This window comes from Aptenodytes forsteri, unplaced genomic scaffold, assembly GCF_000699145.1.
Source record: "Aptenodytes forsteri isolate BGI_AS27 unplaced genomic scaffold, ASM69914v1 Scaffold84, whole genome shotgun sequence".
Taxonomy (NCBI): domain Eukaryota; kingdom Metazoa; phylum Chordata; class Aves; order Sphenisciformes; family Spheniscidae; genus Aptenodytes; species Aptenodytes forsteri.
In genome coordinates, this window is record NW_008795492.1 from 4083608 (window position 1) to 4090179 (window position 6572).

The window sequence follows — 6572 nt, forward strand, 5'->3', positions numbered from 1 at the left end:
GGGCGACGGCAGGCTGCGTTACTTCAAAATAAAGACGGGCAGCAGCAGTCTGCTTGTTCGTGCGCGGTGGTTGAGCCGTGCGCCGCGCCGCGCCGCCTTGTTTTACTGTCACATCAAGAGCGGCATTCACGGTGACTCCGCGGTGTTTCTGCCCCGCTGCTGCAGGGCTGCTCCGCGCCACCGCCGCTCCGGCAGCGAGAAACCGCTCGCCTGGGGAGGGCAGAGGGAGCACAAAGATCCTTCTCCAGAACTGGACGCGCCGCCTCACACACCCAACACATCTGCTGTTTTCTGCGTTAAAAACAAAAATGGCTTCTACGGATAATAAAGTACTTGGCACAGGTGTGCTATTTTTGGTGCCAATTTCAAACGAGAGAAGCGACTCCCAGGTGGTTTACCTGCTCCCAACAAGCCACCCCTGCTCAGCTGTTCCAGTGGCTGTAATTTGTGACTTGCTGAAAAAAGCATGCCATTCACCGGACCGCTCTGGGCCAGCACCCCCCTCTTCCACCGGTGATTATTTATTTAGAGCCTCTCAAGAGTTTAAGAGCAGCTGGTTTCCATTTCACCTGAACTCATAGAATCATAGAATCATTGAGGTTGGAAAAGACCTCTAAGATCATCGATTCAATTCAGGATTGACTCCTTTATGTGCAAAAAACAGTGTAAAATCTGATTCAATGGTTTGGTTTGAGCAGAAAACACTTTTTGCTGTGTCTCAACTTCATCTAGTAAAGTTGCCCTGCAGACTGGTTTCTGCTCTTTGCCCCCACCCCAGGGTTACCCCAGTGTAAGACTCACCCACACCTCCCAGGCTGTTGGAGCCATCCCGGGTATTTTTCCAAGGTATTTCTTCACTACTTAGCAAGAAATAATCATTTAATGTTTACTGTGTAGTTGATGAAGATCCTCTGGTTTTGTGAGAAAAAAGAAAATGCAGATGCTGATTTTCTCAGGGATGCTTTCAGGATATCTTTTTACTGTATATACTTAAGGGGAAATCTGGAGCATAATGCACTGAAAGTATAGGCAGCTTTAAGCTGGGAGACTTGGTAATTCCAAGGCTGTTAAGAATTTATGTGCTTTCTGTTTATATTACAGATGGGCTAATTTGCTTTGCCGCAATCTGAAATCCTTGATACGTTGTGGTTTCCTTTGGGTGGGTGGGTTGACATTTCATTTAGAAAATAAGCCAAGAAATAAGCTAATGGAAAAACGGGAGAATGGAACAAAGAAAAAGAAAAGAATCAGGAAGACCAAGGGGATAGATTCCTCAATTTCACAAATTCTGTGTTACCTACAAAATGGGTAAAAATACATAAAGAACTGACTCCCCTGCAATCATTCTTCTTTAAAGCAGATTTTGTTCTCCATTAAAATAGCCAGTTACTTTATTTAAAAAATCCAGTTTTGTTTTGAGTAGCAAAATACATCGACCTTTTTTTCTACTCACCCATCATGTTATGAATTATTTATTCAGCACATCTTTTTTCGAGAGATACTTTCTGTTTAGAGACATTCTGTAAATGGGACTTCATTCCTTTTATAGTGTAAGGAAGCAGTTAACTTTGTTACCATTTACAGTAAGAATAAAAGATACTATTGGTAATAACAATAAAAACACTGACATCTAAGCACAATACAGAATCATGTAATCTGGCAATCAAATCATGCGGCTTACAGGAATAGAAAGACATTAGATGGTTACTGTATATGAATCAAAATTTGAGCAAGGCTCACAGGAGAAGAATATTTGTAATTTATGCCCCTAAGCTGCAGTCACTTGACAGCATCAATACTTAGTTTCACATAAAAAAAAATAATTGTGCCAAATATTGATAAAAGTATTGTATTCCTATTTGTTACTGTATAATAGGAGGGTCTAATGCTTATTAAGCCATTAAATCCACAGATGAAGGCAAGAGCCGTACAAGAGTGTAATCTGCAGGAGAGACTAAAAAGTCCCTTTTAAAAGATTTTTCTTGAAGAAACTGTGTTTTGAGAAGAAGGGCAGAAGCACTGGCAATCTGCACCAAGAAATGGATTTGTTTTCCTAAACCAGAAAATCCTTATCTTTCAGCAAAAAGCGAAGTTATACTGAACTATCTGCAAAGGTCTTACTGAAGAACTGGCTCAGCTCTTACATGTTCTGCAGCTGCAGGAAAAATGTCTGATGCCTCAACAGACTGTTTTCTGGAGATGATCCCACAGTGATCATCCTCTGATTTAAGGGTAGCAGGGGCAGCTCAGCACACAGTTGGAAAAGGCAATGAGTTGGTGGCTGACAGGCTGTAAATTACACTGGATTAAATTTGAGCACATTTTCTGAGAGCATGCTGGATGAGGCAGTTTTGGTTTGCGTGGATTAAAAAGAAGGAATCCATTTTCTTCTGCCTGCTACTACAATATGTGCCTTTCTTCAAAGCAGTCTTCAAGGCCGTTATTCCTCATGCTGACATGCATGTGAGATGCTGTCACAGTATGGGTAAAAAAAGGTCAGACTACACATAGATAAGATAGTCCAGAGTTCAGCAGGAGCCAGGTCTCCCTCAATTACTCTGGCACTGTTTTGTTGGTATGATGTCAAGAGAACTTAGAAAAGAATTTGACCCTAGATGTCCATGAAAAGAGATTTCCAAAGCAGCGGCAACTTGAATTCTTCTGTCTAGCTCATACCTTTTCACACTCTCACTGACAGTACTACTTAAACTGGAAGCAGTTCTCTGCTCCCCTCTCTAATTTTGGTAAAAGGCTGGTATTACACAATCAAAAAGTCCTTCTTTGCCTTGGCCAGAAATTCTGATATTTTAAAGTCTTTCATCCTACCCAAAAGAGTTTTAAAAAAGATCTCAGTCCCAGTCCATTAGTTAAGGTGTACAGAAAATTTTCTTCAGTTTTATTTCTCAGTTTCTCTTTCCTAATACTGAGAAGTCACTAACTAGACTTCAAAAAAAGTTTTGGTTTGTTTTATTTTTTTTTAATTTGGAGTCCAAGTAACCAAGATTATTTTTTGCATATATATTTTAGTATTTTTTAAATACTTGTTTTCAAAACAGGGCTACCTGGAAGCTCCACAGATGAATGGATGAAAAGTCACGAAGCGTAGAGCTGATAAATACATGGATCATAATGGTAACGTCAGAATGGCCCACAAATGTCCATAAAACAGCAAACTTGTCTGTGGCAGCCCAGAAGCTCAGAGGATTTGAGTGTGATGGGGACAGGCCCACAGCAGCTCTCCATGTGCTCTGTTCTGCAACCTGCTGGCAGGTGCTGCTCTGTGTTAGCATCTCTTGCAGACACTGGCTGCCCACAATCACAGAGTAAACTACAAGTGATTGTGTCTTTTATATCCTTCTTCAGTAAAAGGAAGCAGCACACAGGAGCTAAGCATAACAGAAGCGAGATAAGAAAACAATACTTTGTAAAAATGCATTACTCCATAAGTGAGAAGAGGGATCTGAGACAAACTGTCTTCCTTTCATGGTATTCATATGAATACCATTCATATGAATGGTATGGTATTCATATGAAATGGTATTCATATGAAACGTCACTGCAGGACAACTTTTAGCACAGACAAGAACTGTCAAGTTTCACCTTTAAGAGATCCATCCTAGTTTATGCTTATTTTTTATAGTGCACACAGAACTATATGAAACCATCACAAGAATATAAAATTCACTTGTTTCCTGATGTTTGTTTTGTACTGCATAAAAGATGCAATGTGGACATGCTGACATACTGGATGAAGTCTGGAAAAACATCCTCATCCTTCAGGGTTTTTTTTTTAGGCTACCTCATCATCACGGAATTTAATTAATTACTTGAAATTAACAGCTCAATGGGTTGGAATTAATGGGTTGAAAGTCAGTCATGTTTGCATCCCTAACTTGAACTTCTGCTGCTTGTAATTTACGCTTTGGGACTGATCAGTCTGGCATATGGATGCTAAGTTACGTTCAACCAGCAATTTCAAAAGACCTAGAGCCCGGCAAGTCATCTACTGAAACAGGAAAACTCCAGGTGCAACTTGCCAAAGTTTTAGTTAGCAGGTAGCTCTGAATGAGTGACATTTTAGAAGTGACTTGGCAGGTAAATGTGAGCAACAGACATCATAATACTAACAACAACAAGAACAAGAGTCTGGCCTCTCCCATAGCGTTGTCAAAACTGCATGGGAGTCACTCTAAGGTAAGACAAACTAACTTTTGTGGCAAATGCTATCAAGTAAAGCATTAGCAAGGCACCGTCTCACACTCTTTTTTCTTGAGAACCTTGTACGGATGCTGTACGTTGCATGTTAGCATATGGTTAGTGGAATCGGCAGAGGATTACAGCAAGAGTCCTCCTGCAGCTGCCAGGAGCTGACAGCTGCACCCAGTGTGTGGCAGAGGAAAAACAGCATCTGGCTCAGGCACCTCCTCAGAGAGGGTGGAAACATTAGGTTGTACAGCCAGCCTTAACATGAGAAGTTATTTCATTGCTCTCACTGTCACGCAAACTTAACCAGTTCCTGTCACTCACCACACATCCCTACTGATGGTAGCCTACAGGCTATGAAAACAGTGCAATGCTCTCCAGCTTAGCTGACTCATTTCATTTACAAAGAGTGCTTAAAGGAAATGCTTAGAGAGCTCCAGTCGCATTCTGCAGAAGTGGGTGTCACCTGTTTATTCCTTTCCATGCTATAAATATGCTGGTATGTAACTGAAATAAATCAGCTTTCTACGGAATAGGACTATGACATGATGAAAGAAAAAAAAAATGGAATTAATCATAGTCTTTACTTTACCAGTATTGCTTGCTGCTCTGGAAATAGTCTGTAAAGCTGGCTTCCAGATGAGCTTCTTCAAACTCCTGCACCAAGAAAAAAAGAATTCTTTTTAAACAGGAAATATGAATGGCATCCAAAGTGTTAGATCTTCGTCCTGACTGAAGTGATGCCAGTAGCTAGGAGACTTCAGTTGTTCAGCCTTTCTTACTTAATTTCACTTCATAAAAGAATTGGACGTTTAGGAGAAGCTTAACAGGACTGGAGAGCCCCTATAACCTGTGTAGGGGAATACAGACCATGGTGTCCTCCCTTGACAGCTGCTGGCTTTGCATAAATATACTCTGATTAGCATCGTCAGCATCCAGTTCCTCCAGTGGAGTGAGAGCAGAATAATTTTCCTAAAGAAAAGTAACCAGAAGAGTGGCATTTTATTTTTGAAAACTTAAAATCTGAGATGTCAAATACTGGAAATATACATAGAGGCCAGTAAGGCTGAGAAGTTACAGCCGTTCCAGATAATACATTGGCAGGGTTCTGCACTATTCAAGGCCTGTTCAAAGATTCGTGAAATAAATTTCTGGTGCTTAGTAGGGAGAGGCTTTTACTAATAGTCAAATTTTCAAGCAGGCAAGATCTTTCTCAGGTCCAAGTCAAAGAGACCATTTTTCCCTAAGAGCCTTATCTTGTTTAAACCGAAAACATCACAGCTACACCACCACCAATCAAGGTAATTTTAAATTAACAAAATGTTAGAACAGGATTAAATGGAGTTCAGAGTTTTAATATAATGACTCAGGAATTTTATACCGGTATCACACTCAGCACACACCTGTATTTGTTCAGGAAAAAACTTTTGGAAGTTTAAGATTAACATCAAGCTACTTGAAGAGGAAAGTTTGAGGTGAGCCTCCAAGAGTTCATAGGGACCCAGAGAGGAGAAAGCCCACATCTCTGTTGCTGTGTGAGGGATATTTTGCAGAGCCTTCAGGAGACAGACGTGATAGCAGGTTTGGTGGCAGCTGCAGGTCACACAGCCAAGCAGACCAGTCAGCTGTTCTCTAGTCACTGAAAATTTGTGTGAAAAGTGAATACTCCTCACTATTCCCTATGCTTTAGCCAAAGTTTTTTACTTTTATTCCCATGGAGTATCACCTAAGACACAGATGTGGTGACTGTCCTTAACTAACCAAATTTTGCTCTGAGATCAGAGAATCTCCATGTAAAATGGCTGCATTTATTTTCTACAAAGCTGTGACTAAAGCTTTGCCCATGTGATTGCCCAGGGATGCTAGATGAAAAGGATCCTGCCCTGGACACGGCGCACTAGCAGCACTGGCATCCTCTTTAGAAACTGCTTGTGAGTAACCGGTCTCCTGACTCACCTGGTGCTGGCAGTAACACTGGGATGAAGAGCAGAAATGGCCTTGGAACAGGAAGAATGCTGCTAAGTGCTGAGCGGGAAGGCACTGGTATTGGTACTTCAGAAAGCAAAAGCTAAAATCATAGCTGAAGGAACAGCTGGCCTTGTGCTTCTCTGCAGCAGGGAAGCAGAGCATGAATTCAGAACAAACAGCTGAATGACTGAAAAAGCAAAAATAATATAAAGAGGAAATCAGCAGTGAAACTTTTGTTTAAAGCTGCTCAGTAATAGCACTTATATGTTTTTATGTACTTAGATGGACTGGGGCCTCAATAAGCTTGATTTTTCAATTTCTTACATTATGGCGTGCATTTTGTAAAGCAAGGCTCAAAAATGGAAGTAGTTACAAGCCCGGACTTAGAATGCATCTATTGC